At 39.2% G+C, this 13,169-nt stretch overlaps 1 long non-coding RNA gene across 2 annotated transcripts in view; it reads left to right on the top strand.

Annotated features, from left to right (window-relative positions):
* The first annotated feature begins 2,367 nt into the window (after nt 1-2,367).
* Nucleotides 2,368-13,169, top strand: part of LOC129535073 (uncharacterized) — a 53,970-nt gene continuing 43,168 nt past the window's right edge. For both annotated transcript variants that reach the window (XR_016036962.1, XR_008681533.2), the window contains exons 1-2: nt 2,368-2,415; nt 3,748-3,888. This is a non-coding gene — a long non-coding RNA (uncharacterized LOC129535073). The remainder of the gene's footprint in view (nt 2,416-3,747; nt 3,889-13,169) is intronic.

The raw sequence follows: 13,169 nt of genomic DNA on the forward strand, positions 1-13,169 counted from the left end.
ATTAACAAATATCGCATAGACTGAGTGGCAATGACAGATTCTTATTTCCTATACTTGTGGAGGCAGGGAAGTCTAAAACCAATGTGCTGCCCATTTTGGTTCCTGATGAAAGCTCTGTTCCTGGCTTATTGGTGACCGCCTTCTTCCTGTGTGCACTCGTGTCAGAGAGATGGAGAGTGTTCTAGTGTCCTTTCTTCTTCTTGTCAGGGCACTAATCCCTTACATATTCATAAATTTATCCATTTGCATACACACAGATATATAATCATACACATTCACTCACACAAAAGGCTCACATGTCTACTAACACGTGAACATGCTTGCAAATTGCTGCACAGACACTCATATATGCTGGCAACAGATTCCCTTTTAAGTGCATATTAATATGCTCATAAACAGCAATATTTCTGTGTATTCTTGAACACAGATTTTCTCCAAGGCATCACAAAGCTCATACTTTCACACACAGATGTACTCACATAAACTCAAAAGCACATTCTCCTACAGTCTTCACCAAAATACACTCACATATGAACAAACTTACACAAATGAACAGTTACACACTCACTCATGAAAATGTGCTTATACATGCATTCTGTCAAGCCTTCTCATGCATATTCACACACACACACACACACACACACACACACACACACACACTGCTCTGTGCTCCCAGTGACATACTCATACATTTACCCAGGTACAGTATACTCACAAAGAGCATCATACTCACATGTCTACAGATGAATATGCTCACACTTGCCATGAAGTTCACACATTAACACACATGTAGAGATGCTCTAATATACTGATATGCACATACTTGCACATTAAATCACATAAATATATTCTACTTTCACATACTCACACACACATGAATATGCTAACATTCATGCCCATGGGTAAAGATTCACTCATCCAGATGAAAAGTCCCATTCACTTTCAACCTTCAAATTCATATTTGAATAGGCACCCACAGTCACTCTCACATGGGCTTATATACATGTACAAGTTTACATTCACTTGCACAAACATGTTAACACACTCATTCGCTCACATTAATTGCTCAGACATTCACTTGAATGTGCTGGGAAATTCAATCATAGTCATGCTTACATACATACACTCATATTCATTCACATCCACATTAATGTGCTCAGAAGTAGGAATGGGTTCACATTCACCAAACAGCTCACACACTGACTCACATACATTCTCAAAAATTCATTCATTCAAATATTCTAATGTAGTTTACCCTTGAGTGATGCAGGGATTAGGGGTACTGAGCCTCCATGTACCATGTAGAGAGGCAATATCTGCAGGTACACTGAGCCCTTATTGAAACTCAGGTCTTCACTTGAGCAGAGCCAGTTACCCTATAGATTGAGATTCCTGTTGTGCCCTTGGTAATAGCAGAAGCGCCTCCTGTACCATCAGAGGTCTGTATTCAAATAGTACCATATCTACTGGATTGATCTAAACCTGGCCTACTACAGTGTTGCAACTCCATGAGGAATTAGCCACATTCCCTGCCACTGAAGTTAATCGCTATAACCTCCACACCTTTGTTTTATTAATGTTTAATTAATCATGTGTATAATTCTGAAGATTTTATACTTTTAATGTAGTTTTTATGTTATTTATACTTTTCTTGAAGTACCAATGTTGTGTTTGCTTCAGGTGCACAAAGAGATTCATATATATATATATATATATATACACACACACACACACACACACACACATATATATTTATAGATTCAGTTGCATATAAGTGTATATATGTTCTTTTTCAGATTCCTTTTCCTTATAGATTACTATAAAATGTTGAGTATAGTTCACTCTGCTATATAATAGGTCCTTGTTGGTTATCTATTTATATACAGTACTGGAAAATCCTATGGACAGAGGAGCCTGGTGGGCTGCAGTCCATGGGGTCACTAAGAGTCAGACTCGACTGAGCGACTTCACTTTCACTTTTCACTTTCCAATTTCATGCATTGGAGAAGGAAATGGCAACCTACTCCAGTGTTCTTGCCTGGAGAATCCCATGGACCGGGGAGCCTGGTGGGCTGCCGTCTGTGGGGTTGCACAGAGTCAGACATGACTGAAGCGACTTAGCAGCAGCAGCAGCGTGTATATGTTAATTCCAAACTATTTTATTTTTGAATTTTAGAATTCACTGTTTTATATTCCAGTTTTGAATCATTTTGTAAATATATTTTTAACTGGAGGATAATTACCTTACAATGTTGTGTTGGTTTCTGCCACACAACAACATGAATCAGGCATAAATATATATGTATTCTGTCTCTCTTGAGCCTTTCTCCTAACCTTCACCTATCCCACCACTTTAGGTTACCACAGGGCATCAATCTCAGATGGATGAACCTAGAACCTGTTCTACAGAGTGAAGTAAGTAATAAAGAGAAACATAAATACCATCTATTAACACATATATATGAAATCTAGAAAAATGGTAGTGATAAACCTGCTTGCAGGGCAGGAATAGAGATATTGACATAGAGAACAGACTTGTGGGGCAGGAAGGAGAGGGTGAGATGAATTGGGTGTGTAGGGTTGACATATATGTACTAATATGTGTAAAGTAGATAGCTAGTGCAGAGCTGCTGTATAGCACGTGGAGCTCAGCTTGGTGCTCCTGGCCTTCTATGCAAGTCTTCCAATAGTTTATCCATGCAAGGCACCAACTTCCCCTAATGTTATTGACAGGTTAAAAAAATAGCTTTTACAGCCCTTGGGACTACCATACAAGTGATATAGTAAACCCAAGTTCCCACATCACTCTAAAGCACAATAACTAGGGGCATTGCACGAAAACATTGCTTTGGATTTTTATCTGTCCTATCATCCTCCAGTAGCAGGTATCCTCGATAGACATAATGGGCTTTAAATAAAATTAAGGGCTAGTGAGAGAAATTGAAGAGCAGTGGTCTTTCAAGTGGTCAGAAATACAGCCCACGGTTTGCTGCTGCTGCTGCTGCGAATTCGCTTCAGTCGTGTCCAACTCTGTGCAACACCATAGACAGCAGCCCACCAGGCTCTCCCACCCCCAGGATTCTCCAGGCAAGAACACTGGAGTGGGTTGCCATTTCCTTCTCCAATGCATGAAAGTGAAAAGTGAAAGTGAAGGCACTCAGTTGTGTCCAACTCTTCGCGACCCCATGGACTGCAGCCTACCAGGCTCCTCCGTCCATGGGATTTTCCAGGCAAGAGTACTGGAGTGGGTTGCCAGTGCCTTCTCCGAGCCCATGGTTTCAGTTCAGTTCAGTTCAGTTCAGTCGCTCAGTCATGTCCGACTCTTTACGACCCCATGAATCACAGCACGCCAGGCCTCCCTGTCCATCACCAACTCCCGGAGTTCATTCAAACTCATGTCCATCGAGCTGGTGATGCCATCCAGCCATCTCATTCTCTGTCGTCCCCTTCTCCTCCCGCCCCCAATCCCTCCCAGCATCAGAGTCTTCCAGTGAGTCAACTCGTCGCATGAGGTGGCCAAAGTTTTAGATTACATTAAATTCATGTCCCTATGGCAAAACTACACCATACTTAAATTCACAACAAATGAGGAGCCCTCCTACAGAAATATTTCTATCTCTGCTGGTGTACACATCCACACCAGACACAATCCAATTATTGATTTCATAGACATGGAAACCCAGATACTGCTATGCATAGAAAAGAAACATTCACCTGGTACTTTCATCTTTCCTGTCTCCCTCATAGAAAACCCAGAGCTCAGACACCTACTTCTTGATACTGATGAGAGCCTGACATGGACTAATGACTGTGAAACCATCCTGAGCCTGTGTTCATCATCATCCAGTATAAGCCAAGCAAAGTAACTACCACTTTCTGGAGAAAGAGGTAACCTTATCTACCATCTATGTACTTTGGTCTGCTTAAGGCAACATGGATGCCAAGAGAGGGACCTAAATCTCTCCCTGACCAGGTAACACCATGTGAACATTACCTAGGAACAATCAGGTCCCCTACTGCAGGCTACAGGTGACTTTAAGCCATACCCTGTTATCATGCCCCTTGTCACTTGAGAAGTTCCTATCCTTGCCAGTGTTGACTCCATATCTGTTGATGGTTCTTCCAGGGCTAGAAGAACACACTGCTGTTGATAAGGTCTGTCTGGAGACTATACCACGTACACATAACAGAGAGTCTTATCACACAGGTCACATTGGGAACAATGGAAACCATGCTGTTCTTTATTCAGGTTGGTCAGTCCTACTGTCATGATCACAGATACCAACACAGGTTAGTAACCTTCTCCTGTCTCTTCTACTACTAGCAACACTCATTATGGCTAAGTCAAATGCTTTAGATACAGCTTGTGACTCACAGATGCCTTGTAAACCCTTAGGGCCAATTTTGACCTCAGATCAGATGAAACACACTGTTATTAAGTAGTGCTATTAACCACATAGAACTGCTGTCTCTTGAGTCTTATACCAGAGGTAGTATGCACCCAGTATTAAAGCCAGGAGGCTTGTGATCGGTGCAGTCATTTTAAAAGTGCTGTAATACAGAGCCATATTAACAAAGTCTATGGGATTACAGTTAGATAAAGTTGGCTCAGATGGTAAAGAACCTGCCTGCAATACAAGAGACCCAGGTTTAATCCCTGGGTCAGGAAGATCCCCTAGCAAAGGCAATGCAACCCACTCCAGTATTCTTGCCTGGAAACTACTATGGACAGAGGAGCCTGGTGGGCTACAGTCCATGGGGTCACAAAGAGTCAGAGACAACTGAGCGACCAACACTTTCACTTTTATATAGCTCTTACTAATCCCTGGCATAATGATGAATGTAAACCCTGCCAAAATGTATACCTTTACAAGTATTGGTTTTTTTTCTTATCAGTTATAATGATTTTTTTCCTCTCTAGTACAAGTCCCATTTATTGAAGCTTGCACTGGAAAAAATTGCAAGAAGTGAACAAAGACAACTTACCATGAATTCCCTCCCTGTTTCTGAACTTATATTTTAAATCTGTACACTCACAGTATATATACATGGAAAGGAATGTATGCAGCATAATCCCCAAGTCAAGGCATGTCTAAAGAGTCAGGAGCTTCACTGAGTTTGAGAGTTCTTTTCTAAACTGTATTCTATTACCAACTTCCAGGTTACATCACACTCAGTGGGAGTGGGCTTTTCAACAGCTGAAAGGCTTACTGCCTACAGGAAACAATCATAGCTTCGGGTGTGACAGCAAAGACAGTTCTCAGGAAAACATAATTAGTTCCATGGAGAAATCTAACCACTCTGTGTGGGAGTTTCTCCATCCAGATTGACAGCTGAATTGAAGTATCCATCACCCTGTTGTGTCTGACTCTTTGCAACCCTGTGAACTCATATTAACAAAATCACATATGAATTAGCATACACATTTATTCATAACCAGGAGATACTTACACATTCCCTGTCTCACACCAACATGCTCAAACTCATGGACATGTATTTTCACACGTTCAGAAATTCACGGACACACATAAATACAGATACTCAAACTTTCATGTTTACATATATGACAGTGATCACTCACTCATCTGCAAAATATGATCATATATACAGTCATTCACATATTCTCTCATACATTGAGACGCTCACATTCTCACACACACATACTTTAACATAGTCACACACATTGACACATTTGCTCACACACTAGTATACTTGATATTAATGTGCTCACACACTCAACAGTCTCACACACAAACATGCTACAGATTCATTCACATACATAGCTACTCTCATATAACATTATTTTTACACATGTCATTTTCAGTGTTCTATTAACATGCTTATGTATACAAATATGTGCACCATTCACTTACACAGTAAGATACTCAAGAATTCATACAAACAGACTCACATATATGTGCATGTTCACACATCATTCCAGTTGCATGAGTTTTCTCAGATCACTTACACCCTGGCAGATGTGTATTTTCATACATGTACATATCTACATATTCAGTTATTCACATGCACTAACCTACTCACAAACAAAATACATAGTTACATACAAACGTATTTTCATTTTATCAAGCTTCTCACACAATTAACTGTTAATATCTTTAGACATATAGTCACACATAAACACATTTTATCCCTCATACATATGAATATGATCACAGAGTCAGTCACATATTAATACTCTCAGATAAGGACATGCTTGTACAGTTATTCAGTTCTAATATCAAACAAATTTACTCTCACTCATAGACACATATAAACATATGCTGATGTTCCATAGTCACTCATATTAACTTGATCACATATATAGTCATAGTCAATATGTAAATATATTTATATTTTAACTCTCCAGATTACCTAGTCCCACATATAAAGGTATACATTCTCTCCAGAAATTATTATTCTCACATATTACATACTCATACATTCAGTTGCATACGCATTCACTCACATCATCAAATATACCCATACATTACAAAATTATCTCACAAATAATGTTAGTATATTCACTCACAGGCATGAACAAACTTATACGTATACTCTGTGACACTCTATAAAATATGTTCACACATTTATTCACTCTGACACACAAATTCACTTAGAAGAACATGGTTACAATACCACTCATACATAACCCATTCATATGTCATGTGTACACACGTATGCTCTCACATGTATGTAAACACAAACAACAACATTCTTACAGATTCACTTGCAAATCTACATGATTCCAAACACACACATATTCACTCACAGAAATATATTCTTTCATTAAGAATCTCACATGAATAAACACACTTGCAAGATTCACTTATAGACATAAAAATGCTGAAACATCTATTCACTCAGAAAAACATGATCATAAATTTATTCCAACATAAAGTCATACTAGTATATGCTTACTTGCATAGATTCTGCACATACGGATACTCTCAAATCCTTCACACATGCAAATGAACACAACAGGAATACACCCATTCAATTAGAAATAAACATTTTCACACTCATGAAGCTCATAGATATACACACACACGTACAAGTATTTGCTTGCATGTTCACTCGTAAGTTTATTCAAACATTAGCTACCTCATTCAAGCTAGTATACTGACACAGTTCATCCACAATGAACAAACTAACATCCATGTAGAAATTTACAAATTTATTCATAAGCATGAATATGTACAAATATGTATTAAGTGCTTGAATATACTAAAAACAACACACTTATGTATGAATAGGCTCCCATATCAGTTTCTTATATTTATACATATTTAGTCACTGGCATGGTCGTGCTCAGAGGTTTACTCACACTGGTGGATACACTTATGTACTCACATACACATGCTCATTCTCTCACTCAAACAAACAAATATACTTCAACCAACATGGCTACACAGATGGAATGCTCATACATTTATTCACCCAAATATGCTCATATTAACCAAATACTAATTGACTCATACCTATGCTCATATTAACCAAATACTCTTTGACTCATATCTATCAACACATATATTTACTCATGTGTGATATTTAATTTATGTTCACATTCTCATATTCAATTACAAACACAAACACCATTTAAAATTCACTTGAACACAGACATATAATCACTACAACTTATTCACATACCTTGTCACAGATGCATATCAACATATTAAATGTAAAACTTGATTACCATTCATTCATACATATATGTGTGTTCAAACATACAAGTGAACTTATGAATTTACTCAAACACAAAATTGTAATAAACATGCACATTGTCACTAATGATAGCATGCTCACAATTCACTCACTGAAAAGGGCATAGTTATAGATTAACTCATAGGCACACACACAATCTCATATAATTACTCACACAGTTCAGTTCAGTTCAGTCGCTCAGTTGTGTCCGACTTTCCGCGACCCCACGAATCACAGCACACCAGGCCTCCCTGTCCATCACCAACTCCCAGAGTTCACCCAAACTCATGTCCATCGAGTCAGTGATGCCATCCAGCCATCTCATTCTCTGTCGTCCCCTTCTCCTCCCGCCCCCAACCTTTCCCAGCATCAGAGTCTTTTCCAGTGAGTCAACTCGTCGCATGAGGTGGCCAAAGTATTGCAGTTTCAGCTTTAGCATCAGTCCTTCCAATGAACACCCAGGACTGATCTCCTTTAGAATGGACTGGTTGGATCTCCTTGCAGTCCAAGGGACTCTCAAGAGTCTTCTCCAGCACCACAGTTCAAAAGCATCAATTCTTCAGCTATCAGCTTTCTTCACAGTCAAACTCTCACATCCATACATGACCACAGGAAAAACCATAGCCTTGACTAGACAGACCTTTGTTGGCAAAGTAATGTCTCTGCTTTTTAATATACTATCAAGGTTGGTCATCACTTTCCTTCCAAGGAGTAAGCGTCTTTTAATTTCATGGCTGCAATCAGCATCTGCAGTGATTTTGGAGGCCCCCAAAAAATAAAGTCTGACACTGTTTCCACTGTTTCCCCATCTATTTCCCATGAAGTGATGGGACCAGATGCCATGATCTTTGTTTTCTGAATGTTGAGCTTCAAGCCAACCTTTTCACTCTCCTCTTTCACTTTCATCAAGAGGCTTTTGAGTTCCTCTTCACTTTCTCCCATAAGGGTAGTGTCATCAGCATATCTGAGATTATTGATATTTCTCCCGGCAATCTTGATTCCAGCTCGTGCTTCTTCCAGTCCAGTGTTCCTCATGATGTACTCTGCATATAAGTTAAATAAGCAGGGTGACGATATACAACCTTGACATACTCCTTTTCCTATTTGGAACCAGTCTGTTGTTCCATGTACAATTCTGACTGTTGCTTCCTGACCTGCATACAGGTTTCTCAAGAGGCAGGTCAGGTGGTCTGGTATTCCCATCTCTTTCAGAATGTTCCACAGTTTATTGTGATCCACACAGTCAAAGGCTTTGGAATAGTCAATGAAACAGAAATAGATGTTTTTCTGGAACTCTCTTGCTTTCTCCATGATCCAGCGGATGTTGGCAATTTGATCTCTGGTGCCTCTGCCTTTTCTAAAACCTGCCTGAACATCTGGGAGTTCACGGTTCACATATTGCTGAAGCCTGGCTTGGAGAATTTTGAGCACGACTTTACTAGTGTGTGAGATGAGTGCAATTGTGCGGTAGTTTGAGCATTCTTTGGCATTGCCTTTCTTTGGGATTGGAATGAAGACTGACCTTTTCCAGTCCTGTGGCCACTGCTGAGTTTTCCAAATCTGCTGGCATATTGAGTGCAGCACTTTCACAGCATCATCTTTCAAGACTTGAAATAGCTCAACTGGAATTCCATCACCTCCACTAGCTTTGTTTGTAGTGATGCTTTCTAAGGCCCACTTGACTTCACATTCCAAGATGTCTGGCTCTAGGTCAGTGATCACGTTATCGTGACTATCTTGGTCGTGAAGATCTTTTTTGTACAGTTCTTCTGTGTATTCTTGCCAACTCTTCTTAATATCTTCTGCTTCTGTGAGGTCCATACCATCTCTGTCCTTTATCGAGCCCATCTTTGCATGAAATGTTCCCTTGGAATCTCTAATTTTCTTGAAGAGGTCTCTCGTTTTTCCTATTCTGTTGTTTTCCTCTATTTCTTTGCATCACGTGGACCACAGCCGAATGTGGTCCACTGAAGAAGGGAATGGCAAACCATTTCAGTATACTTGCCTTGAGAACCCCATGAACAGTATCAAAGGGCAAAATGACAGGCTACTGAATGAGGAATTCCCCAGGTCGGTAGGTTCCCAGTATGCTACTGGAGCTCAGTGGAGAAATAACTCTAGAAGGAATAAAGGGATGGAGCAAAAGCAAAACCAATACCTAGTTGTGGATGTGACTGGTGATAGAAGCAAGGTCCAGTGCTGTAAAGAGCAATATTGCATAGGAATCTGGAATGTTAGGTCCATGAATCAAGGCAAATTGGAAGTGGTCAAACAGGAGATGGCAAGAGTGAACGTCGACATTCTAGGAATCAGTGAATTAAAATGGACTGGAATGGGTGAATTTAACTCAGATGACCATTATATCTACTACTGTGGGCAGGAATCCCTTAGAAGAAATGGAGTAGCCATCATGGTCAACAAAAGAGTCTGAAATGCAGTACTTGGATGCAATCTTAAAAACGACAGAATGATTTCTGTTCATTTCCAAGGCAAACCATTCAATATTACAGTAATCCAGGCCTATGCCCCAACCAGTAACACTGAAGAAGCCGAAATTGAACGGTTCTATGAAGACCTACAAGACCTTTTAGAACTAACACCCAAAAAATATGTCCTTTTCATTATAGGGCACTGGAATGCAAAAGTAGGAAGTCAAGAAACATCTGGAGTAACAGGCAAATTTGGCCTTGGAGCACGGAATGAAGCAGGGCAAAGGCTAATAGAGTTTTGTCAAGAGAACGCACTGGTCATAGCAAACACCCTCTTCCAACAACACAAGAGAAGACTCTACACATGGACATCACCAGATGGTCAACACCGAAATCAGATTGATTATATTCTTTGCAGCCAAAGATGGAGAAGCTGTATACAGTTAGCAAAAACAAGACCAGGAGCTGACTGTGGCTCAGATCATGAACTCCTTATTGTTAAATTCAGACTTAAATTGAAGGAAGTAGGGAAAACCACTAGACCATTCAGATATGACCTAAATCAAATCCCTTATGATTATACAGTGGAAGTGAGAAATAGATTTAAGGGACTAGATCTGATAGAGTGCCTGATGAACTCTGGTTGGAGGTTCATCACATTGCACAGGAGACAGGGACCAAGACCATCCCCATGGAAAAGAAATGCAAAAAAGCAAAATGGCTGTCTGAGGAGGCCTTACAAATAGTTGTGAAAAGAAGAGAAGCGAAAAGCAAAGGAGAAAAAGAAAGATATAAGCATCTGAATGCAGAGTTCCAAAGAATAGCAAGGAGAGAAAAGAAAGCCTTCCTCAGTGATCAATGCAAAGAAATCACTCACACAAGCATGCTCAAAAATTCACACACATGAGCACGATAATATGTTCATTTACTCACATGAACATACTCACAAAATCAGTAACACACTAGACAGAGTGGTTTGTACATGTACAGACTCAAGATATCAGCTTCCACAAAATAACAACACAAAAGGAGCATGCTCAGGTTTTCACTTGAACATGGACCTGTTCACACTTACAAATGCTTACACAATCACAATATAAATACACTCACATATGAACATGCTTATAAGATGAACCCCCATTCACTCACAACATGCTTACAAATTTGCTAACACAAATAGACACACTTACATCCACATGTTCATACATTCAGTCCCACAGATTGTTCACACATTTATTTGCTCACATGAACATACCCACAAATTCATTCACACACAGAGGACACATTCAAACATGCTCATGTTCGCACATTGACACTTTCTCTTATTAATGTATATAAGACATACAGAGACATTCATTCAGTCACACACATGGGCATCCCCATCTCAACATGATCACACACTCAAATGCTAATACATTCAATACCACACACATATTTATAAAGTCAGTCACATATATACTCTTATGTTTAATGATTTATACAAATCACATGTCTAGTCTTATTCCCATATTTACATACTCATGTACAAACATCTCTATGTTCTCTCACATACACATAGTAGCTGCCACTCATACCCATGCTTACAAATTCACTAAAACAAGTTTATGATCATATGAAGACACATTCACACATTTACTAACAGAAACATCTTCAATTCTCACATACATGTAGATACATATATGCTACCGCAAATGCATATATTCTCTCATTCACATGAATATGTTCACAAAGTTAGTCACATATAAGACACACTCATATGTCTCATATGAACACACACATTCTTGCACATTGACTCCTGAACAGACTAAGACATGCTTTTCATTTCCTTTTCAACATGCTCACACGTATGGACACACTTGCACATTTTTCAGACAAACATGCTGGTACATTCACACAAAGGGTCTAATATACTCACACTCAGTCACACACAAGTAAGCTCACACACTGACATACTTGTATATTCATTGAAACAAATATACTCATATATACACTTGCAAATCACTCAGACGTCAAGTTTACATATTCATATGAATGAACATGCACACATGTACATGTATATAAACTCAGTCACATACAAGAACATGCTTATACACTGGCAGACACAGTGACCTACTCTCACAGTCACTTGCATACTGACACACTCACATACATTCACACTCACACATGTATTCACATATATGAACACTATGATATTCTCTTACACACAAAGACACAGTAAATCATACATTCATTCCCACTTGCACATGAACGTACACCTACAGACGGATAATCACTCCCCAGGAATACACTCATGCATTCAATCACACATAGGAGCACATTCTTACATTCATTCACACAAATGAGCACGATCACATTAACGTGATTAGATGTTCAAGTATGCACACATATTCCTTCACACATATGTACATTCACAACCAATCACAGGATATTCACACAGTCATGTAAACTAAGATGTTAACATTAAACTGGCATGAACATCCTCACATAAAACTGCTTCTATATTCATTCACGCATGAGTGTTCATAATTTAATCCACACATGAATGCCATCACATTTATGTACATGCTCGCACACTAAGATATGAATGAACACACAAATTCATGTATTCACAAATACAAACTAAAACACTAGCAGATGAAAATGCTCAAAACACAAAACATCTCCACACTTTCATTTTCATAGGTTCATGCCCACACACACAAGCATACTCAGACATTCACTCACACATGAACCTACTTAAACATGAACATTCCCAGACACACAAATGTGCTCAGCCATTATGTCACTAACAGCTGTAGACCTCCACTTTCACTCACATTCCCACATAAACATGCACTTTCTCATGGACTTACAAAAATTATACACTCACCCATACTCAGTCCCTACATCCACTCACACACACTGACATAGACATGGTCTCACATTTATTTTTAAAACCACGTGCTAACATAAATAAGTCATGCATGGCAAGTTCACAAACACGAACACTCTGACATACTCACATAGTCTGCATGCTCATAAACACACACACATGTGCAT

This window comes from Moschus berezovskii, chromosome X (genome assembly GCF_049115385.1).
Source record: "Moschus berezovskii isolate FMDL1 chromosome X, NW_MosBer_1.0, whole genome shotgun sequence".
In the NCBI taxonomy this organism is placed as follows: Eukaryota; Metazoa; Chordata; class Mammalia; order Artiodactyla; family Moschidae; genus Moschus; species Moschus berezovskii.